The sequence below is a fragment of the Xiphophorus maculatus genome, unplaced genomic scaffold, assembly GCF_002775205.1.
Source record: "Xiphophorus maculatus strain JP 163 A unplaced genomic scaffold, X_maculatus-5.0-male Unplaced_Scaffold_BN000170F, whole genome shotgun sequence".
NCBI classification, from domain to species: domain Eukaryota; kingdom Metazoa; phylum Chordata; class Actinopteri; order Cyprinodontiformes; family Poeciliidae; genus Xiphophorus; species Xiphophorus maculatus.
The window spans coordinates 42,094-67,239 of record NW_019369767.1 but is presented as its reverse complement, the minus strand read 5'-3'; the positions used below and the strand labels follow the sequence as shown (position 1 = coordinate 67,239).

At 40.6% G+C, this 25,146-nt stretch overlaps 2 long non-coding RNA genes and 1 pseudogene across 3 annotated transcripts; all 3 read right to left on the bottom strand.

The window, feature by feature from the left end:
• Positions 1-249: 249 nt before the first annotated feature.
• On the bottom strand, positions 250-10,517 carry LOC111607898. 2 transcript variants are annotated; one of them, XR_002752460.1, is made up of 4 exons: positions 10,442-10,517; positions 1,568-1,628; positions 786-939; positions 250-386 (listed from the first exon to the last, which is right to left on the bottom strand). It is a non-coding gene; the product is annotated as an uncharacterized LOC111607898 (long non-coding RNA). The 2 variants fall into 2 exon arrangements; XR_002752459.1 differs by having other exon boundaries at positions 252-386; positions 10,379-10,461.
• A 6,219-nt stretch (positions 10,518-16,736) lies between these two features.
• Positions 16,737-18,418, bottom strand: LOC111607897. Its single transcript, XR_002752458.1, has 2 exons — positions 18,327-18,418; positions 16,737-18,125 (listed from the first exon to the last, which is right to left on the bottom strand). It is a non-coding gene; the product is annotated as an uncharacterized LOC111607897 (long non-coding RNA).
• Positions 18,419-20,958: 2,540 nt separating this feature from the next.
• On the bottom strand, positions 20,959-24,231 carry LOC111607895 (annotated as a pseudogene).
• Between the last annotated feature and the right edge of the window lie 915 nt (positions 24,232-25,146).

Here is a 25,146-nt window from a genome sequence, read left to right as displayed (position 1 = left end):
ATTTTTAAAGTTGTTAAGGTCAATGTAAAGTTCATTCTTGAGTCCAGACTTTGAAGTCAATTTAATAATTGTGTTAAGTTTAATTTAATTAACACAATCCAACACTAACATTAAAAAAATACAATTTTAATCTTGCAATTTGCATTACAAGATTAAAATCACAGGTGTAAACAAGGACCAACATCCAACTACTATTTTCTGAACTGCTGTCAACATAACAGAGAACATTATGAAGCATCACCTTTTACAAGAATCAAATTTTCCATGGACTGTCAAAGTCATACAGTTCATTTACAAACTTGAGCAGTCGGGGTGGAATGTCATGATGCTTCTTCCCCTTCATTTCAGCCTTTGACCCTCGTTTGGGGTTTAAGCCCAGAAAGACTCTAAAAAAAAGGGAATGGATACTTGAGTTTAACATACAGACAGATGCGTCCAAATTACATTATTGCAGCTGATCACCAGTCCAGTTGCAGTCATGCAACTGGACTGTCTGAACAGTTGCAAATAACTCCTTGACAATCCTCAACTATGACTAATTTGAATGAACAATCACTGAAACAACAAAATTGTTGGTACACTTCTTTTAATGAAGGCAAACCCGTAACAATCACTGAAGTTACTTGAAACTGATAAAATTGTAAAAAAAGGGGAAAAAAAGATTGACTGAAAATTAAACAATGAAAATAAGACAATGCTTCTGAACTGTGTTTCAAAAGCACAGAATTAATCAATTATTATTGCTCAGACCAAATAATTCAAAATATCAACAAAAATATACCAACCTTTGTATAAATTCCAGTGTCAGGGACATGTCTTTTGGATATTTTATGTTCAAGACATAAAACATGGAGAAGGCGTAGCTTAGGGCAGCGATGGGTGACTTGATGTGGTCATTCACAATCATTTGGTCAACAGCAACTTTAAAAAGCTGTTCACCTAAAGAAACAAATCATTAATACAAGAGTTTAAGATCCACCACAGGTGACCAGAACATGTCCATAATATGTTCTAAATAAGCGCAGTAATTATATAGAAAATGTTTTATTATATTAATTTTCATATGACTTTTTTTTCACGTACCTGTCAACATATTTTTCTCTGTCCTTACATTTATTCAAAATACTGTATAATCCATGGGTGTCCAAAGTCGGTCCTCAAGGGCCGGCATCCTGCATGTTTTAGTTCTCCCTGGTTTAACGCACGTGGATCAAATGATGGCTCATTAGAGGCCTAAGAGGAACATTGACTTGCTGAAAGGTTGTTTCTACCACCAGGGAGAGAATAAAACATGCAGGATGTCGGGCCTCCAGGACCGACTTTGGGGACCACTGGTATTCAGTTCCAACAATTTTTTTTATTTTTTTTTTTTATTTATTTTTATTTATTTATTTCGAACAGACTTTAAAACAATCAAAAAGAAAACAAAATCAAAACAATGTGTATGATATTGCATCAAAATGTATATTAGCAAACTTTAACATTATTTGAAGGTACATAGTACATATAGAATTTTGAATCAAAAGTTTAACAGACTGAGGAAAGCAAAATAATAATAATTGCACACCCATTATAAAGATGCATGGGGTGCTTGGCAGGTCAAGATCAGGACTCTCTGGATGCAGCAGCTAAGGAGAGAAAAGAAATTAAAGCTGCAAGCAGCCTCGGGCGGCCCTCGCAGCAAGCGCCGCTCCGGCCTATTGGCCACCGCGGGGGTTCCGGCCACCGCAGAAGCTCTCGCGCGTTTTCCAGAGCCGCAGCCCGCTCCCCACCGCGGAAGCTCCGCCGCAGTTTCCAGCACCGCCGCCCGCCAGCCGCCGCAGAAGCTGTCGCGCATTTTCCCCGCCCGTCCACCAGGCGACACGCGTGAATGCGTTCGGCGGCGCTGCCCGACGACTGTCGAAAAATCTGGCGCAGATCGGTCGATGCGTCGAGGAGACACAACCCATGTATTAACTTAGGGGGCGCAGTGGAGCCAAATTACATCGCAAACCCGTCGGGCTCTTTAGAGGTGAACAAAGGTCATACATATCCAGTTTGGCGCCAATCGGATGATCCATGCGTGAATAAGAGCCAAACGTATGCATATGGCGAGGGACTGATATTCGCCATTTGGCCACGCCCACACGGTTCAGCCAGCAGCGAGCATTGACAGAGTTTATCATTCGAATCACCTTGATTAGGTCAAGAGAGCCATAAACAGAGCTTTCCAAGGAAAAAAACGGCACTTCCGGTTCTGAGGGGGCGGGGCTTAGATGACGTCATAATATGATGACATAGGGTCGTCAGGGATCCCGCCAGGGTCACTCGTGCAAAGTTTGGTGCAGAAGCTATCGACCGTTCACAGTAGAATTACAAATTTTTAATTTTTTCCTACATAACAAAATTGAACTCTTTCATTCCGTAGGGCAATGCTGCCCTCTGGTGTCGAATTACTGAAATAATGAAACTATTTCAGTAATGTCAGTAATTCGACACCAGAGGGCAGCATTGCCCTACACATGACAAAGCCCTTTGTATTACACAGTCGATCACAGGGGAACTTTGAGCCTTGCTAACCCCCCTTCAACATGCTCCAAAACTCACCAATTTGATAACTTTAAATCAGACATGCCTTATGATCAGACTGACCGAGTTTGAAGCCGATCAATCGAAATCCCTAGGAGGAGTTCGATCAAATACGAAGGCTGTAAACGTCAAAATCGAGGTCAAATGAACTTCAATCTAAAATGGCCGACTTCCTGTTGGGTTTAGAGCATGGCTCCAAGAGACTTTTTTGTACGTCCTGACAAGATACACATGTGTACCAAGTTTCGTAATTCTAAGTTAAAGCATCGCTTGGGGCTGATTTTTTAAAATATTCTAGGGGACCGTATAGAGAAATTAGGCCACGCCCACCAAATTTCGCTATGGATTCCTGTTGGCGGGTGGATAAGGATCCATCCTAGTGAGTTTGGAGCAGCTCACCCCGAAACTGTGGAATTTAGAGCCAAACGAAATTCGATGGCGTTCGCAACGCCGCCACGCCCACCTGCTTCATCGCAGCCGGTCGGGGTTGGAATCCACAACACACCAACATGTCTTCTGTCTCTGGACACAGTTTCATGTTGATTAGGTCAAAGGGCTAAGATAGCGACCGTTCACAGTAAAACATTACACTTCCTGCTCTCAGGGGGCGTGGCCTACATAAAAAAAAAATTTCACTGCAGGGTATTTTAGGACACCCGATGACGATCAATCACTGAAAGTTTGGTCCCTCTATGTGTTTTTGTATAGGAAATATAAGAGGTTTTTGTTTCATGGCGTGTAGGTGAACTTTGACCCCTGCTAACCCCCCTTCAACATGCTCCAAAACTCACCAATTTGATAACTTTAAATCAGACATGCCTTATGATCAGACTGACCGAGTTTGAAGCCGATCAATCGAAATCCCTAGGAGGAGTTCGATCAAATACGAAGGCTGTAAACGGCCAAATCAGGGTCCGAAATGGACCTTCAATCCAACATGGCCGACTTCCTGCGATACTTGCACTATGACATTACTTGTAAATTCTGAGCGTCTTAGTGAGCTCTACAACTGTACCGAATTTCAAGTCTCTACGATGAAGTAAGTGAATAGCAATGGGTCTTTTGAAAATTGCTAGTTGCCGCCGTTGAGCAATTTTTTTTGCGATTTTTGCGGCGACCTTAAAATTCAAAATTTTTAAACCGCCTAGTCGCTTCCGCCAAGTTTGGTGAGTTTTTGAATATGATAAAGCCCCCAAAAAGGCGCACGAAGAGGGGGTAAGAATAATAATAATAATATTAAAGCTGCAAGCAGCCTCGGGCGGCCCTCGCAGCAAGCGCCGCTCCGGCCTATTGGCCACCGCGGGGGTTCCGGCCACCGCAGAAGGTCTCGCACGATTTCCAGAGCCGCAGCCAACTCCCCACCGCAGAAGCTCCGCCGCAGTTTTCAGCACCGCCGCCCGCCAGCCACCGCAGAAGCTGTCGCGCATTTTCCCCGCCCGTCCACCAGACGACACGCGTGAATGCGTTCGGCGGCGCTCCCCGACGACTGTCAAAAAATCTGGCGCAGATCGGTCGATGCGTCGAGGAGATACAACCCATGTATTAACTTAGGGGGCGCAGTGGAGCCAAATTACATTTCAAACCCGTTGGGCTCTTTAGAGGTGAACAAAGGTCATACAGATCCAGTTTGGTGCCAATCGGATGATCTATGCCTGAATAAGAGCCAAACGTATGTATATGGCGAGGGACTGATATTCGCCGTTTGGCCACGCCCACATGGTTCAGCCAGAAGCGAGCAATGACAGACCTCATCAACCGAATCATCTTGATTAGGTCAAGAGAGCCATAAACGGAGCTTTCCAAGGAAAAAAACGGCACTTCCGGTTCCGAGGGGGCGGGGCTTAGATGACGTCATAATATGATGACATAGGGTCGTCAGGGATCCCGCCAGGGTCACTCGTGCAAAGTTTGGTGCAGAAGCTATCGACCGTTCACAGTAGAATTACAAATTTTTAATTTTTTCCTACATTACAAAATTGAACTCTGTCTTTCCGTAGGGCAATGCTGCCCTCTGGTGTCGAATTACTGAAATAATGAAACTATTTCAGTAATTTCAGTTATTCGACACCAGAGGGCAGCATTGCCCTACACATGACAAAGCCCTTTGTATTACACAGTCGATCACAGGGGAACTTTGAGCCTTGCTAACCCCCCTTCCACATGTTCAAATGTCACCATATTGATAACTTTGAATCAGACATGCCTTATGATCAGACTGACCGAGTTTGAAGTCGATCAATTGAAATCCCTAGGAGGAGTTCGATCAAATACGAAGGCTGTAAAAGTCAAAATCGAGGTCAAATGAAATTCAATCTAAAATGGCCGACTTCCTGTTGGGTTTAGAGCATGGCTCTAAGAGACTTTTTTGTACGTCCCGACAAGATACACATGTGTACCAAGTTTCGTAATTCTAGGATAAAGCATGGCATGGGGCTGTTCATTTAAAATACTCTAGGGGTCGCTATAGAGAAATTAGGCCACGCCCACCAAATTTTGTTATGAATTCCTGTCGGTGGGTGTACAAGGATCCATCCTAGTGAGTTTGAAGCAGCTGGGCCCGAAATTGTGGAATTCAGAGCCAAACGAAATTCGACGGCGTTCGCAACGCCGCCACGCCCACCTGCTTCATCGCAGCCGGTCGGGGTTGGAATAACTCAACACACCAACATGTCTTCTGTCTCTGGACACAGTTTCATGTTGATTAGGTCAAAGGGCTAAGATAGCGACCGTTCACAGTAAAACATGACACTTCCTGTTCTCAGGGGGCGTGGCCTACTTAAAAAAATAATTTCACCACAGGGTATTTTAGGACACCCGATGACGATCAATCAATGAAAGTTTGGTCCCTCTCTGTGTTTTTGTATAGGAAATATAAGAGTTTCGTGTTTCATGGCGAGTAGGTGAACTTTGACCCCTGCTAACCCCCCTTCAGCAAGCTCATACAGTCACCAATTTGATAACTTTAAATCAGACATGCCTTATGATCAGACTGACCGAGTTTGAAGCCGATCAATCGAAATCCCTAGGAGGAGTTCGATCAAATACGAAGGCTGTAAACGTCAAACTCGAGGTCCAGAATGGACCTTCAATACAAAATGGCCGACTTCCTGTTGGGTTTAGAGCATGGCTCCAAGAGACTTTTTTGTACGTCCTGAAAACATACACATATGTACCAAGTTTCGTAATTCTAGGGTTAAGCATGGCTTTGGGCTGTTCATTTAAAATACTCTAGGGGTCGCTATAGAAAAATTAGGCCACGCCCACCAAATATCGCTATGGATTCCTGTTCGGGGATGGATAAGGATCCATCCTAGTGAGTTTGGAGCAGCTCACCCCGAAACTGTGGAATTCAGAGCCAAACGAAATTCGATGGCGTTCGCAACGCCGCCACGCCCACCTGCTTCATCGCAGCCGGTCGGGGTTGGAATCCACAACACACCAACATGTCTTCTGTCTCTGGACACAGTTTCATGTTGATTAGGTCAAAGGGCTAAGATAGCGACCGTTCACAGTAAAACATTATACTTCCTGCTCTCAGGGGGCGTGGCCTACATAAAAAAAATTTTTCACTGCAGGGTATTTTAGGACACTCGATGTCGATCAATCACTGAAAGTTTGGTCCCTCTATGTGTTTTTGTATATGAAATATAAGAGGTTTTTATTTCATGGCGTGTAGGTGAACTTTGACCCCTGGTAACCCCCCTTCAACATGCTCCAAAACTCACCAATTTGATAACTTTAAATCAGACATGCCTTATGATCAGACTGACCGAGTTTGAAGCCGATCAATCGAAATCCCTAGGAGGAGTTCGATCAAATGCGAAGGCTGTAAACGTCAAACTCGAGGTAAAAAATGGACCTTCAATACAAAATGGCCGACTTCCTGTGATACTTGCACTATGACATTACTTGTAAATTCTGAGCGTCTTAGTGAGCTCTACAACTGTACCGAATTTCAAGTCTCTACGATGAAGTAAGTGAATAGCAATGGGTCTGTTGAAAATTGCTAGTTGCCGCCGTTGAGCAATTTTTTTTGCGATTTTTGCGGCAACCTTAAAATTCAAAATTTTTAAACCGCCTAGTCGCTTCCGCCAAGTTTGGTGAGTTTTTGAATATGATAAAGCCCCCAAAAAGGCACACGAAGAGGTGGGAAGAATAATAATAATTAAAGCTGCAAGCAGCCTCGGGCGGCCCTCGCAGCAAGCGCCGCTCCGGCCTATTGGCCACCGCGGGGGTTCCGGCCACCGCAGAAGCTCTCGCGCGTTTTCCAGAGCCGCAGCCCGCTCCCCACCGCGGAAGCTCCGCCGCAGTTTCCAGCACCGCCGCCCGCCAGCCGCCGCAGAAGCTGTCGCGCATTTTCCCCGCCCGTCCACCAGGCGACACGCGTGAATGCGTTCGGCGGCGCTGCCCGACGACTGTCGAAAAATCTGGCGCAGATCGGTCGATGCGTCGAGGAGACACAACCCATGTATTAACTTAGGGGGCGCAGTGGAGCCAAATTACATCGCAAACCCGTCGGGCTCTTTAGAGGTGAACAAAGGTCATACATATCCAGTTTGGCGCCAATCGGATGATCCATGCGTGAATAAGAGCCAAACGTATGCATATGGCGAGGGACTGATATTCGCCATTTGGCCACGCCCACACGGTTCAGCCAGCAGCGAGCATTGACAGAGTTTATCATTCGAATCACCTTGATTAGGTCAAGAGAGCCATAAACAGAGCTTTCCAAGGAAAAAAACGGCACTTCCGGTTCCGAGGGGGCGGGGCTTAGATGACGTCATAATGTGATGACGTAGGATTGACGGGCAAGCCTCCAGGATCACTCAGGCCAAGTTTGATGCAGCTCGGTCAAAATATGTGGAATGTAGAGGCAAACGTATACGAACGGCGTTGCCGCCATTGAAAATTCTTGGCACTTTAAAGCAAGCGAGATCAACTTCCTATCTGTCATCCAACACAGAATCAACTTGATTAGGTCAAGAGAGCCATAAACAGAGCTTTCCAAGGAAAAAAACGGCACTTCCGGTTCCGAGGGGGCGGGGCTTAGATGACGTCATAATGTGATGACGTAGGATTGACGGGCAAGCCTCCAGGATCACTCAGGCCAAGTTTGATGCAGAAGCTATCGACCGTTCACAGTAAAATACAAGACTTCCTGTTGTCAGAGGGCGTGGCCTACGTGATGTCATCATTTGACCATCGGATATTATTGGACACAAGATAATGATCAATAACTCAAACTTTGGTGTCTCTGTCAGTTTTTGTGTTAGAATTACAAATTATTTAATTTTTTCCTTTTCAATTCAACATTGAACTGTCATTCCGTAGGGCAATGCTGCCCTCTGGTGTCGAATTACTGAAATTACTGAAATAGTTTCATTATTTCAGTAATTCGACACCAGAGGGCAGCATTGCCCTACACTTGACAAAGGATCCCCTTTGTATTACACAGTCGATCACAGGGGAACTTTGAGCCTTGCTAACTCCCCTTCCACCTGTTCAAATGTCACCGTTTTGATAACTTTGAATTGGACATGCCTTATGATCAGACTGACCGAGTTTGAAGCCGATCAATCGAAATCCCTAGGAGGAGTTCGATCAAATACGAAGGCTGTAAACGTCAAAATCGAGGTCAAATGAACTTCAATCTAAAATGGCCGACTTCCTGTTGGGTTTAGAGCATGGCTCCAAGAGACTTTTTTGTACGACCTGACAAGATACACATGTGTACCAAGTTTCGTAATTCTAGGATAAAGCATGGCTTGGGGCTGATTTTTTAAAATATTCTAGGGGGAGATGTAGAGAAATTAGGCCACGCCCACCAAATTTCGCTATGGATTCCTGTTGGCGGGTGTATAAGGATCCATCCAAGTGAGTTTGGAGCAGCTCACCCCGAAACTGTGGAATTCAGAGCCAAACGAAATTCGATGGCGTTCGCAACGCCGCCACGCCCACCTGCTTCATTGCAGCCGGTCGAGGTTGGAATCCACAGCACACCAACATGTCTTCTGTCTCTGGACACAGTTTCATGTTGATTAGGTCAAAGGGCTAAGATAGCGACCGTTCACAGTAAAACATGACACTTCCTGTTCTCAGGGGGCGTGGCCTACGTAAAAAAATAATTTCACCACAGGGTATTTTAGGTAACCCCATAACGATCAATCCCAGAAAGTTTGGTCCCTCTATGTGTTTTTGTATAGGAAATATAAGAGTTTCGTGTTTCATGGCGAGTAGGTGAACTTTGACCCCTGGTAACCCCCCTTCAGCAAGCTCATACAGTCACCAATTTGATAACTTTAAATCAGACATGCCTTATGATCAGACTGACCGAGTTTGAAGCCGATCAATCGAAATCCCTAGGAGGAGTTCGATCAAATGCAAAGGCTGTAAACGTCAAACTCGAGGTCCAGAATGGACCTTCAATACAAAATGGCCGACTTCCTGTTGGGTTTAGAGCATGGCTCTAAGAGACTTTTTTGTACGTCCCGACAAGATACACATGTGTACCAAGTTTCGTAATTCTAGGTTTAAGCATGGCTTGGGGCTGTTCATTTAAAATACTCTAGGGGTCGCTATAGAAAAATTAGGCCACGCCCACCAAATATCGCTATGGATTCCTGTTCGGGGATGGATAAGGATCCATCCTAGTGAGTTTGGAGCAGCTCACCCCGAAACTGTGGAATTCAGAGCCAAACGAAATTCGATGGCGTTCGCAACGCCGCCACGCCCACCTGCTTCATCGCAGCCGGTCGGGGTTGGAATCCACAACACACCAACATGTCTTCTGTCTCTGGACACAGTTTCATGTTGATTAGGTCAAAGGGCTAAGATAGCGACCGTTCACAGTAAAACATTACACTTCCTGCTCTCAGGGGGCGTGGCCTACGTAAAAAAAAAATTTCACTGCAGGGTATTATAGGACACCCGATGCCGATCAATCACTGAAAGTTTGGTCCCTCTATGTGTTTTTGTATAGGAAATATAAGAGGTTTTTGTTTCATGGCGTGTAGGTGAACTTTGACCCCTGGTAACCCCCCTTCAACATGCTCCAAAACTCACCAATTTGATAACTTTAAATCAGACATGCCTTATGATCAGACTGACCGAGTTTGAAGCCGATCAATCGAAATCCCTAGGAGGAGTTCGATCAAATACGAAGGCTGTAAACGGCCAAATCAGGGTCCGAAATGGACCTTCAATCCAACATGGCCGACTTCCTGTGATAGTTGCACTATGACATTACTTGTAAATTCTGAGCGTCTTAGTGAGCTCTACAACTGTACCGAATTTCAAGTCTCTACGATGAAGTAAGTGAATAGCAATGGGTCTTTTGAAAATTGCTAGTTGCTGCCGTTGAGCAATTTTTTTTGCGATTTTTGCGACGACCTTACAGTACTTAAATTTAAAACTCGTTTTATGCGACCGCCAAGTTTGGTGAGTTTTTGAATATGATAAAGCCCCCAAAAAGGCAATTCATTTGGGTGGAAGAATAATAAGAATAATAATAATAAACAGCACAGATACAATAGGCCTTCGCAGCGCTTTGCTGCTCGGGCCTAATAAACAGTACAGATACAATAGGCCTTCGCAGCGCTTTGCTGCTCGGGCCTAAATATAATAAACAGTACAGATACAATAGGCCTTCGCAGCGCTTTGCTGCTCGGGCCTAAATATACACAAAATAGAGAAATGTAAACACCAAAGCATGTAAATCTTCTAATAATGGACGGAACTAAACAGCTAATGTTTACAAAAAATAATTGTTAATATTTTTGGACAAAAAGAAATGTTTACAGTGTAAATTTACCTCATTTTGACAAAATAGTTGGGCTGGTTTCTCCTTGAAGAATTTTGCGATTACACTAATCACCTGGACAGCATCACTTCCTGGAATATCCACCCCTCTGGACCCAAGGAAGTCCTTTATTGTCTTTTCTTTCTTTGACAATTCCTCTGCCAGTCAGTCAAAATTTCTAATTAAATGCAAACCAAAATGCTTTATGTATATCAGTTTTTGGGCCTCCTAATGCTCATTCCCTTTTTTTCTTTCAGAAATATGTAAATTAATTGTCCATATCCTGACTGACTTCAAAACAAATTTATCACTGGCTGAAAAAGATAATCAAACAAAAAACGAACCGGAAGAGAACAAAGCTGGAGTCTGGACGTAAAAACTATCCTGTCAAAGTAAGAAAAAAAAAACCCACCTGCGTCTCACACCCAGGTTATCAAATTGTGCTTAACAATTAAAATAACTACAGCCTGACATTTAAGAATAAGCACAAGCAGTATGACGCCATGAACTGCTAACTTTCACGCGCCATTTATCAACAGTTTGGATATTGAAAAGAAAAAAACGCATAACACCAAAGGCTAAATCAAGAAAACTCACAGCAGACGACGACTGTCATATATATCAATAATTTGGGGGGCTATGTGAGACACATTCTTATTAAGATGGTCGAAAAAATCAAGCTAGCAAGTTCCTCAAGAGATAAATGCAAAAATGGGCGCCGTACTTGGAGTGTGGGAAAAAAAAGAGAAAAGCGGTCACCGTTATAAATAACCTCGTCTTACTTTTACATTTCAGAACCAAAAACGGTATTTAAAAAATATGAGTAAAAACATTTTTAGTAAAACGAATGCAAAATTATACCGTATTTACAAGAAGATAGCGGTTCGCCAGTCTGAAATATTATCTATACTAATACTATGTTTTGTTTTTTTAATTTAAAAAATGTTTATTGATTTACTTTACATTACCCCAGAGGTGCCAAAAACCGATTACTCCAACTTCTAAGTCCAACCTGGGTCCAGGATACACATTCAGTGTCGGAGAGAGAGCTTTGAATGGCTACAGAACAAGATTTTGCGCTTCGTGCAGGTTCTTGTTCCCATGATGCAATGCGCCAAATTGAAAATACGGGAAAAATACCTGTAAAATGTAAAAACGGAAAATTCCTTCAAATTTCTACTGTACATTTTACCGTTTTTTTACAGTTTTTTTACAGTGCACTTTGAAAGCAATCAGTCATTTAATAAGCCAATACATGCACATTTTAAAATTTACATTATATACAGAGCATGCCGTTGAATACTTACACAGCAGACACATACGCATTCATTCCCAATTATTCAGCATTCGTCTCAGCACTTTCATTCCTTTTATTTTCTTCCACATATTGCTATTCCCTCCACTTTCCGTGAATTTTTCTCTCTCCCCGGGGATTCTAATAAAATATAACTTATAAACTATTATATTTATAAAAATATAAATTTAGTTGGCTACTGATTTAACTAGCCATTGGTCAATTTTAATGCATCGACCGATCTGCACCAGAATTTTTGACAGTCGTCAGGGAATGCTGCCGAACGCATTAATGCGTATCGCCCGGTGGACGGGCGGGGAAAAGGCGCAACAGCTTCGAAGGCGCCTGGCTGGTGCTGGAAACTGCGGCAGAGCTTCTGCGGTGGCGAGCGGGTTGCGGCTCTGGAAACCGTGCAAGAGCTTCTGCGGTGGCTGGAACCCCGCGGTGGCCAATAGGCCGAAGCGGCGCTGAGCTGCGAGAGCCGCTCCAGGCTGCTTGCAGCTTTAATTTCACTTATAACCTGACATTTTTCCCTTATTATCAGTGAAATAATCTGCCAGTGTAATCAATACTTTTTCATTAATATTAAGGATTTATTGAGCTAAAATAAGCTCTTCAACGTTGCTAAAAAGTTACTTGTAATATTAAAATATTTGCACTAGAAACTGCACAAGAACAATAAGTAATATTTTCTGTTTTGAATCAGTTAAAATCCATAAACAAAAATGTTTCCTTTAGTCAGAACCTCAACAAAAATCTAATAATTATTTCCTATAAACTAGTCAGAACTCTTCTTTTTTTATTATTTCTGATTAAAATAAAGCCATTTTTGTATCTTTTTCTCTTAGTATCCACTGAAATACATGCATACATCACTAATCCATCCAGAAATCTTCTCAGCCTGATGTTGTTGTGCAGCAGGTTCGGCTGCAGATCTACCTCTGCTGTGTGTTTGCATTCCCCGGACCAGTTCTGCTCACCTGAAACTGTAGCAATACTACTGATGTAAAAAGAGAATTTTTTTGTGTTGCTGTGATTTCAAACTTCACCCATCATATTCTGAAACTCAAGTGAATAACTCACAGTTGTCTTTCATCTTTTTTTTTTTGAGAGGTGAGGGAATTTATCACGTAAGCACTGCATTGATGTTGCTTCTTGAGAAGTCACAGGACTCTTGTGAAAAAACTGCAGAAGGCTGCAGGGGATGTTGGTAAGAGACGCCTCCTTCATTGAAACTGTATTATCATTATCCCAAACATGACCAGAGGATGTGTTCACAGAGACCTTGTGACAGAGAGCTTTTGAAGCTGCTTACCTTGACAAATCATCGTTTAATCGCTTTGCAACGTGCAAAATCAGGAATTTTATTTCCAGAATAAAAGTTCTAGGAAGAAAACTGGTCATAAAAAAATAGGACATTCTACAGCAGGCCTCTGTTGTATGCATACAAAAAATAGAATATGTTATTCATTGCACAGAGTATTGCGTACTTTACTCATGTAATGAAAGCAAAAACACAAAATATTACCAAGTATTTTTGGTCTAGCTTCTAGTGCAAATATTTCAGTACACTTGAATTAAGACAAAACTAACTTACAAGTAACTTTTCAACAAGTAGATAATTTATTAATACTAATAAAATATATAGACTTGCTCCTCTGGCAGATTATTCCACTTATAACAAGATATTTTCCATGTAATAAGTGAAATAATCTGATACTTTTTGTCAATATTAAGGAATTATTAACTTAAAGCAAGCTCCTGTTTCTTGCTGAAAACTTACTTGTAAGTTAGTTTTCTTATTTTGACATTCTGATGTTTATTCTTTGTTCTTTTTACAATTCAGACCACATATTTATATATTTTCCAAATAAAAATACATTTTTTTCCTTTTTGTCTTGCTTTGTGGGTTTGTCTGTGCATACACTCACCTTTTACGACAGATGGCGCCCTACTCACCTGACTGGAGTGTGTGTGTAGACAGTCATCAAGCACACCTGAACCTGATCAACTCATCAGCGGCGTGTACTAAAGGAGGCTTCTGCCAGTCCTTCAGCGCCCGAGTGTTAGCCAGTAACGGTACCTCTGAGCCTCCTAGACTCTAGGAGGCTCAGAGGTACAGTGTGTGTACTGTTTATTAGTTTCTCGTGTCAAACTTCACCTAGAGCTTGCCTCTGATCTTTCCTCATTGTTCTGAAGCCTTTAGTAACTTTCCCTGTTGTTTTTGCCTTCAGGTTTTTTCCTGGTGAAGCCCGGAGAAGCCTTTACAGATCCTGTCTGTTTCTCTGGTCGAGATTCCCCTCGTGACGCCGTGGGTCTTACCCACTGGTTGCCCGAGTTCCCAGACTGACCTCCTCCGTCTGACTACAAGTTAGCCCGAGCCTACCTGTCCGCCCTCCGACGCAATCCTCTGTTTCCCTCCTGGACACCAGCCGTCAAGCACCGGACCACCTGGACCCCTTAAGAGACTAAGACTAGGAACCTTTCAGTAAACTCTCCTAGACCTCGTACCCTCGAACCACAAGTAATATAATTTTATAATTGAATTTGATACTTACTTTAATCAGCGGGTCAATTCAAATTGACCCGCTGATTAAAATCAATATAAATGAGTCATACAGAAAGTATTTATGTTTTCCTCCATTTCTGCTGAGTGTCACTCAGTGTGGGTGGAGTTTGTCCACGGGAACAGAAAAGATTTCCATCAAAAGTTGTGTGAACACTTTCTGCTTTCTCGCAGTTTCCTACTGAAGTAAGGAGAATAGTGAGAAAGTGGGCGTGTGTGTGTGTGTGTGTGTGTGTGTGTGTGTGTGTGTGTGTGTGTGTGTGTGTGTGCAGAAGCTTTATAATTTCTTGCTAATAAATTGCACTAAACACATTTTTCTTTTTAATTTGTGTTGATATTAGCAGGTTGCGACTTCAGCAGATTCTCATTTTTCTTGATGGAACGGCTGTTTCGCACTTTATTAGCCCAAACTTATTGGAAATCTTTCTGCTAACCAACCATGTCTGCAGAGAAAAACAGATTCTCTTCTGCCCTCTAGTGGCAGCAGACAGGTAGCGCTGTTAAAAACAGGTTTCTTCTATTTTTGCTTTTTATTCCAGGAAATCAAACTAATCTTAATACCAGACAACAATAAATAGAAAAAGCAATGCTAAATATATTATTTCATGCTTATTTATATCCTTCTCACTGCTGCTGGTGACAACTGGGAATACATTTTTCCATTGTTGGGAATTTCTTAAACTGATAGACGCCACAGTTCAAAAAAATTGTTGTCTAGTTTCCAGTATGAATATCTTAATTTACTTGAAATAAGACAAAATGTATTTACAAGTAACTTTTCAGCAAGATAAAGAGCTTGTTTTAAATCAATAATTCCTTAATATTGATGAAAAAGAACAAGTTTCTCTGGCAGATTATTTAATTTAAAATATGGGAAATATGTCTTGTCAAAAGTTTCATAATCTGCCAGTGAAACTAGAACTTTTTCACCAATATTTAGGAATTATTGATGTAAAATAAGCTCTTGATCTTGCTGAAAAGTTACTTGTAAATAAAATGTTGTCATATTTCAACTGTACTGAGATATCTGAGTTGATTCTATGTTGCATTGTTTTTTCTGCGTTTGATATGATGTAAAGCACTTTGAAATGCCTTCCTGCTGAAATGTGCTATACAAATAAAATTTGATTGATTTGCACTGTAAACTTGACGAAAATACTTGGCAAGATTTTGTGTTTTTGCAGTGCAGTGATCGGTTTCTCACCTGTTGTTTGGGGCATGATGCGGCGGTTTTTCAGGTTCTATTTAAATAATTTTCTTGACTGAATAACATCTGGGTGTTGCTGCTTTTCCAAAAAACGTAGCAAGTTGTAGTTAATTCATAATTTAAGAAAGTAATTTAAATACCTTTCCTGTCTTTGTACTTGAAAACAGCTCTTTTTATTTACCCAAGTTACGATGAACTGAGAAAAACATGTTTCTGTCACTTTCGGTCTGTTGTGGAAATCTCCTGCAGTCTTGTAATTTCCATAAGTGCTTTTCCTGCTTAAGATTGATGTGCACGCATGTAGACAGCATGAAAAATAGACGTGTTCGTTGTTGACGAGATGCAGGACAAGAGAAGGTGATTTCCTTTTCATGTCTACAGCAGGCATGAATCCTGCATGAGGCGCTTTACGGAGTGAGAGCAGAAGAAGACGTAAAAACGTGGCGCTGATCTCAGATTCACTGTGGTGAGTTTCTGATGTCGCAGATGGACGTTTTGATTCATCCGCCTGCTGTAGATTCAGTAGAAACAGCACAGCTCTACTCTTTTTAGGCTGTTTAGGAATAATAAAGCAGCAGATGCTAAAGTAGTTCCTCCTGGGTGCCATCTTGTTGGAGGAAAAGCAATAAGTGCGGAAGCAGCCCACTCCACTCAATGCCACCTGAATAAGTGATGCTGCAGAAGGACTCTGAAGTGGAAACAGACAGGAAGCTGCCATTCTGTTACCGAAAACAAGCCAGTGAACTCATCATCAATAAGTTGGTGGAAAAACTCTGCTTTTTCACATTTCAGCTGCTCCAGTATGAAATATTTCCAGGAAAGACACTGAGTCAGGGCATACAGTACCAGATTTATTCTTTTTATTAATTTTTTTTAGCTTTTCTGTCCCACACTGCAAAAACACAAAATCTCACCAAGCACTTTTTGATAGTTTCTACTGCAAATATCTCAGTACACTTGAAATAAGACAAAACTAACTTTTAGATAATCTTTCAACAAGATAAAGGATCTTAATTTAAGTCAATCATGTATTAATATTGACAAATAAATTACTAGTTGCATTGGCAGATTGTTTTACTTATAACACATGAAAATGATCTTGTTAGAAATAAATTTATCTGCCAATGGAACTAGAGCAATATTTAAAATCCTGCCAATGTCAACAACACAAAGTGTAAACTTAAAAAAGTGTGGTGGAAGAATGAAAACAGCTCAATCTTTCTTGTATATTTTTTAAAACGTGTCTCAAATTAATTAACACAACCTCAATATGCTTCATGTTTAAAAAATAAACTACATTTACTTGTAAAAGTTGGTTTATTTACAGAAACGGAGCGGTGCAGTTCTGATCTCATCCACCAGATGGAGCTCTATTTCCACATGAGTACAGTTTCATCTGAGACCATAACAGATTAACATTTTCACAAATGTTTGACAGAAATCAAATGGAAAGAAGTGAAGAAATGTTTTATTTTCTGTTAAATGTTGAACAAGAATTCAACTAAATTAAAACATTTTACTTTTAGCAACTCAGAGGAAATAGCATTTTACCTTTAAATAGGTTAGAAAATAGAATTTTTTCTTTGATTGTTTACCTTGAAATATTCATAACTGGTATACTTGAGTGGTGAATAGATTTTTTAGGTGAGCTGGGAGAGTTTTTAGCTTCTTATTTCTTTAAAAACCAAGACGTAGATGTTGTGATGATGCCTTCAGAAGCTTCCTACACGCCGCCCGCCCACACGCTGGCCGCTGTGGCGTTAACCTGACACACCTCAGGACGGGCTGACGATGCGTTCAGGGACCTCTGCTGTTTGGGATCAGCTCATTAGGCTGCAGGGTTCCTGATTAGTCTTACGGTGTTGTGCTGTTGAAAGGCCTCGTTTTTAACCCTGAAGAATGAGCTGGCCTGTAATTAACCTTCTGCTAAATGTCACTGTGGGCGTTTTAAAGCTTTAGGAGGGAAAGTGGCAGCTTTCAGGTAGTCCAGTGAAAAAATGGAGTCTTTCGCTAAGTCCACTTAAATTTATTAAAGGAGACCTGTGACTCAAAATGTACATTTTGCTCGTTTTGTTCTTCCATTTGTGTTTCTGTTGCTTCTAAAAACAAACAATGCACTTAAAAAACCTACCCAGCTGTTTTTTGCCAACAAGTTCATGTCTTTTGGTGCCTTGAAAATGAGCCAATTTAAAACCTCACAATTTTTAAGACACACTCAATTGGCGCTGTGCCGTTGCCTAGCAACCCCAGCAAAGCCCAGCCACTTTAACTCGGCTTGGGTTGTTAGCTACATTTTTCTTTTTAAAAGTAACTTTTCAGCAGGAATTTGAGCTTATTTTAAGTAAATAATTCCTTAACATTGATGAAAAAGTACTATTATTATTTCAAACAATATGAAATTATTTCCACATAAGTGAAATTATCGGCCAGTGAAACTAAATTCTCATCAATATTAAGGAATTATTGACTTAAAAAAACTCCTACACATAGTAGAAAGTTACTTTTAAGTTAGTTTTGTATTATTTCCAGTGCATTAAGGCATTTTCACCAAATATACCTGTAGTGTTCTCATCAAAAGTGTAACAACTCCGACTAAACACCAAGGTAAACCACAGCAAATTGATGAGAGGGAGACGTGTAGCAAGATTGAACATTTACTGTCGACTTCCACGTATCATAAGCTGGGTGAAAACTGTAAACAGAACAAACAATACAAACTTAGTTATGTGTCCGAAGAAACTTACAGTACATACATAAACTCTGCAGTTATATGCAATCCACTATGCATGGTTAAACAAGAATATCCGCCGCCATAACTAAACATTAACATCTTCGTAATATAATATCTGATACATCTTACACAACATGTATGTTATCAGAAAATAACACTTACAGCATTGCTTCGCCTTAATTTCTCGCGGATGGCACAGGATTAAATGCTGAAGACACAACACATTCAGCCATGCTTGCTGCAGCTCACGGAGAAACCCGGAAATTACCAAACAGGAAGTCCGTGGCAGACAACACAGTAATTCTTCAAAATAAAAGCCTTCGCACTTATTGCGATTACAAATAACTTACAATGGCATTAACACAATATCCATAAACTATTCAAGAAAAATGCTGTCAAAGCAGCACAATACCATAAAGTAAACTTCTAACTTCAAAACAGTTGACACAATTTAAGCAAAACTTTTGAGTCAAACAAAGTCAATATGTCTAAAAATAACTCATCATTACTGTGACCCTGGAAGCCAGAGAGCCTCTGTCCTCACTCACAACATGCACACTTCACACTTCATTTGTTTTAATTTTGCCTTTTGGATATTTGTCTATATCTCATTAAATCAGACACAGAGACAGTCACACTTATTAAACTGCTTATCCGTCTCCTGATAATGGACGAGAGGAAGGGCGGAAAGCAGACCAGAATGACTAAATTAAACTCTTGACTCTTTATAATGTTAAAGGCACTTTGTTAAAAACAGAGAAATTTACAACCAGGGGGAAAATGTTAATGGCTAATTAGAGCTTTAAAAGGCCGTGTTACATTTACCATGAAACAGTTCTTCAGTTTTGAAAAGCTTTCTGTCGTCTACTTTACCTTCATTTGGAAATAACAGGAACAAAGATCAGAATGAGAGCAAATGGAAATTTTATTGAATGTAACCTTCACTTTTTTGGGTTCTAAAGTTTTGCTAACAATCCAGCAGCTTTTGTTAGACTGCGGTTCATTGTGTTGATTTCTGTGTCTGACTGGGAAAAAAAGCATTTGCAGACAACAGATTTCTGCTTTGGGAACAAAATGTTTTGCTGTTCTGTCGAGTCGACCTCCTGCAGAACTTTCTTATTGAAAATCATATTGAGATAAATAAGACAAAACTAGCTTTTAAGTAACTGTTCAGCAATATTTAGGGGTTTATTTTAAGTAAATAATTCCTTAATATTGATGAGAAAGTTTGTGGTTCCTTTAGCAGATAAGTTTACTTATAACAAGACATTTTCCCATGTTTCGTTCTGGGTGACCCAGCAGAGACCCTCAAATGCAAACAGCTTAGCTAACAAAGAAAAGAGAAAACACCTCTCACAAGTAAAAGCTTTCAGACGACTTATCCAGCTATTAAAATACATTAATGTGGATAAAAGCTTTCCTGCTCCAAATCCCCCATATTGTAGATTACTGTGGGGATTTAAACTTAAAATCAAAATGAAGGAGGAATTTACAGGATGTAGAAAATATTTTGATAAATGTAACACTCTTTTAACAAAAGATTTTCAACATAAAATACAGCAAAATAAATTATTCAGATGAATCTCATACAAAATAAACTTTATAGTTGTAGCCAAAACAATCAGAATAAAATAATATTTTTAACATATTTCTTAAAACTGTCACTATGTTGTGACAGTTTGTTATGAGACAGTTAATCTGTGAAAAGATCGATGTCCTCCACCTCTTCCCTGAGGTATTATTGTCGTCTGGAGAAATGCACCAAAAGCAACCAATCAGAGCCAGGAGGCGGGTCTTAGTGCTGCCAATCAACCTCACATACTCACTCTTAAATGTGATTGTGTCAGAGAAACGACTTAAACTGTTTATTTGCGGTCATTGGTCTACATACTAATAGGACGTAGCATTTATGATAGGTTATGCTGGCAGCTAGAGCAATGACAGACATCCTGGCCCTGATTGGTTGTTTCTAACCAAGCAGTGCTTTTCTGCAGATGGCAGTAGGACCACAGGGATGAGGAAGAGGAGCTAAAGCTGTCATTTGCAGCCTGACCTGCAATAGCACCTTACAAAAGCCTTAAATTCAAGTATCTAAAATTAAGGCCTTAAAATGCCTTAAATCCAGGTAAAAAATGTAGTTTGGCCTTAAATACGATAATCACAGGTATTAAATTTTTGCCAGAATTGTCTAATCATGCGTAATCTATGGTTTTTCCCTCACATGCCTTTTCTGTCAGGCATAAGTTTGAGTCGTATGCAGACATCTGTATTATGTACTGCTGACTAGCTGAAACATTACCCTCGCTAGCTAGTTAGCATCTATGTATTGCTGAAAAAGAAATATAACAAAGTCAGTTTTCCCGACTTTGTTCTATTAACCTTTTCCAGTTCTGGGTGATTTTTACAATCTCTTTTTCTTGATCTACTAAGAAAACTGTTGCATTTTTAATTTCCTATCAACCAAAACTAATTTGAAATTGTCTTGACATTGGAAAGAATTCAATTTCTTGCTTCTGCCACTGCTTTGAAAGCATCACTGAAGGTTTTTCAGGTGCCATTCAAGGCTGTAAAGAAAGATAAAGCCAAATTAATTGGCTTTATCAGATTGAATAGCTGCAATATATAAAATCCTCCTGAAGATGAAGTGATTATTCATCACCTACAGATATTTCTGGAAGCCATAATTTAATGGTTTGCGATCTGAAGGTTGGATTTCCTCCCAAACTGAAGGAAACGTTGAGTTTTATCTGAGTTTTGTGCAAAATCAGAGTAAAGTTACATACAGATCTGCGGCTCAGGTTGCATTATGATTTATTCAAGTCACAGCAGCAGTGATTCACAGTACACACTGATGGGAAAAAAAATACAAAACATGTTTTTCAGTTGCATGAGTCACATGTCAGGCAGAGCTGATAAGACACCCTGTTTACATCTGTTCTCTTGTGCATTTTGTGAGCGTTTGAATGCAATTCAAGTTTACAGAGGTGCACATTAAAAAGGCAACACTTAAAACATCAAAACTGTACATAATCTTTTTTTTCTGAGACACTTTCATACAGAATACGGTTTCTTTTTATATCACAGTGCAACACCATTAAGGCAAAGATTTAAAAAAGCAGCAGGTCAGACACACAGAGAAAACCTACATTAATTATACTCCTCCCTTTCACACAAACACACTGAAAAATAGACTTACTTATAACCACATGCTTAAAGTGCCAGTGTGAATAACTCAAATGTGCAAATTTACACAAATACTTACACAAACTTACAAGAGCGTAGATGAGAAACAAGCAGATTTTTTTTACCCTGTTTGAACCTGTGAATGGTGCCATCAAATATTTCTGATTATTTTTTTAGCTCAACATTGTGCAATGTTGAACTTTCTTTGACAACTTTTAACTTAATGACATTACTTTTTTGCCTGAGGGTTTGAAGTAAACAATTCTTATTTGGTACTGAAAGTCTGCCTGCTATAAAAGAAAATAGTTTAATAATAAAGTTTAGCTTATTTGTGCTGGAAAGAGACCAATATTGTTCTTGAAATTTGTGCTGTGATGAAATCAAAGCGGTGGGTACACTTCCGCTAACCTGCTAATGTGCTAATTAGCGCATTGCAATTAGCACAATCACATTATAATTAGCTCTGCTATTAATAGCAGAGCTAATGCTTCGTTTAGCACCTTTGCTAAACTTGCAAACATTTAGCACACCTAGCTTCCTTTAACTGAATTAAGTTTTAAAACACTAATTTATTTGGCTGTTTTGTAAACTTTCAGTTGAATAAAGGTGGCCAAAAATGAAAAAAAAAAAGCGAGTACAAGAGAGGGCGTGATTGTTCTCATAACCTTATGAAGCAATAGGCCTCCTTTTATGGCAATATCATGGTTGTGTCAGTAAACAATGGTATGATTACCTTTTAAGGCATTATTTTTATCCTTGATTACATCATAAGGCAAAGTTATGGTTACCTCAGAAATCAATGGTGTGATTAATTTAAAGAGAAAAACTCGCCTTATAAGACAGAGTCGTGATTGCAGGATTACCTTATAAGGGTAAGTTATAATTATAATGTAATGATTGCTTTATAATGCAATACTGTGGTTGCCTTATAAGGTATTATCACCTTATAAGTCAATGTTATGATTACAGTTAAGAGTAATGTCATATCACCTTATGTGGCGATGCTATAAAGTCCTACCCCAATGGTTCCATGTTCAAAAACCAATGGAGACATAAAGTAATCTCAGTTGTAACAAAGTTAGTCTCTTATCTCATTCTTAGCTGTCTAATGTGCTTTAAAAACATCATATGCCGAAGTATTTTCAATCTGTGCTGCTGCAAAACTGACATTTCAGGCTCTTCATCCTTTTAGATTCACAACATTGTGGACTGCAGACAAATCCTCTGTTAGCCAACCGTCTAATCAACCCCACTTATCCTGCAGACCTGGAGGTTTGCACTGCACACAGATTACAGATGAACTACCTGGAGCGTCTCACAGAAAGCTAATACACCAGCAGAAGATCTCCTTAAAGGTCTTCCTCATCTCCTGGCTGCGGAAAGCGTAGATGATGGGGTCGATGACGGAGTTGCACATGATGAGGATGAGGTACATGTTGAAGTGCGACATGAAGCAGGTGCAGTAGGGGTTCCTGGGGCAGGTGATCATCAGGATGAGGTGCAGAAAGAAGGGCGCCCAGCACACCACAAACACCCCCAGCAGGATGGTGAGGGTGATGAAGCTCTTCATGTTGGCGCGCTGCTGGATGGGCGCGTTGCCCCGCAGGGCGGCAGCGGCAATGCGCTTCATGTGCTGGCGCGCCAGCAGGAACATGTGAACGTAGAGCGACGCCATGAGGACCAGCATGGTGAAGAACATGGTGATGAGGCAGATGAGCACCATGGTGCTCTCTGACTAGATGATGAACAGGATGCCAGAGACGGTGCAGCACGTCCAGATGCTGGTGATGACCAGCAACGCCCGCCGGATGGTGACGATGTTGTGGTACCGCAGGGCGTAGAAGATAGTGATGTAGCGGTCGATGGCGATGGCGAGCAAGCTGCAGATGGAGGCGAGCTGAGAGCTGCAGATCATGGAGTCGAACACGTAGTCCATGCTTTTGATGAACGTGACGGGGATGGTGAGGCTGCCGCTGTTGATCAGCTCTATGACGATCGTTTCCAAGGCGTTGGAGACGCTGACCAGCATGTCAGCGACCGCCAGGCTACAGATGAAGAAGTAGATCGGGGAATGGAGGTTCTTGTTCTTGATGATGGCGGCGACCACCAGGATGTTCTCCAGCAGGCTGATGATGCCCAAAGTGAGAAAGACCTCGGTGGAAATCAGCAGCTGCTCGTAGCAGCCAGCAGAGGAATCCTTCTCCTCTCCGGAAACGTCTTTCTCTGGCAGAGTTCCCAGGCGCAGGCTCTGGTTCAGGCAGCATGGGATCAAGCCTTGCTGAGCCGTGGAGTTCATCTTTACTTCTTCTCTTTGTTACAGCCAGTCCTGAATGGGTTAAGATTTGGATAAGTGTCATCTTTATTTATAACTGATTCTATGATTCCTGTTTGGTAAATTTCTGTTGTCCATGTTCTTAGTCCATGATGTATCCTGGCAGCTTCATGCGCATGAAAAATCTGTCCATGAAGAAGCTGAGGAGGAAACTGACGAAGCCGATGAAAAGCAGCAGGAAACGATTCAGTTTGGGAATGTTTGGAGCGGTCCAGGATTATCTCAGCTGTTTCTTTTTCCCATTTTCATCTTTCAGCTCCTCCTCAAGCACCAAAAACAATCCTGTTGCTCTGGTTTCAGTGAAACGACGTGAGGAAGAAAAGTGGAGGAGAAACGGTGAAAGGGTGAAAAATAATCAGCCGGATTCAGAGCAGCAGAGCGCAGCGGCTGGCTGTGTGACCGATCATCACTTCTCAGCCACTGTGGTCTTATCCTGGTCTCACTTTCTCTCCCTCTGCTTATGTACTACCGCACACACACACACACACACACACACCCTCAGCCCATCCCACCCTCACAGATAAAGTGGGAGGTGTAGGAGGAGCAAAGTTTAGGCTGACGCATTACTCAAGGTTTTGTTATTGAAACGAATTTGTTGCAATGTTTGAAACTTTTCTGGACTGAAGAGAGTAAAACTATTATTTTATTTTATTTGGTTTATGAATGAATAAATAATAATCATTCAGCTGCTGGATGATTATTATAGAAGAAGCTTGTTCGTATTTTCAATTAGTGCTGTGCAGAAACCAACACTGCTTTTAATTACTATATCACTTATTATACTTATTATAAAATCGGTTCTAACAGGAGGAATAAACTTGGGTTATGTTCTCTGAATACATCTGAATTAATTTAATCTTAGCAAACAATAGACACTAACATGCATTACTGTATGGCCAATGCAAATTACTTAGCACTCTTGAAATACGACAATACTAACTTACAAGTACCTTTTCAGCAATATAGGAGTTTGTTTTAAGTCAGTAATTCCTTAATATTGATGAAAAAGTTCTAGTTCCATCTGCAGATTATTTCACTTATAACAAGAGATTTTTTTCCATTATATAAGTAAAATAATTTCCCAATGGAATATTAAGGATATTAAGGAATATTTGACTTAAAATAAGTGCCTACATCTTGCTTAAAAGTTATATGTAAGTTAATTTTGTCTTATTTCAAGTGTACCAAGATATCTGCACTAGAAACTAGATAAAAAAAATTCTTGGTAAGACTTTCTGTTTTTGCAGTGAAGAGTCTCAACAAAGGTTATGTTTTACAGCAGATAAATCCGACCCATATCCAATGATCTGTGGAATAATTTAGGATATATATTGAATAGATTTCAAAGCAATAAAAAGAACCTATTAATAAATACAGCTGTACAGATTTCTATCTCAACTGCTACTAGATTCTTAGCAGCTAATGCTAAGTGGTTAGCAACTTGTTCAATTTCAACGGTCTGTTTAC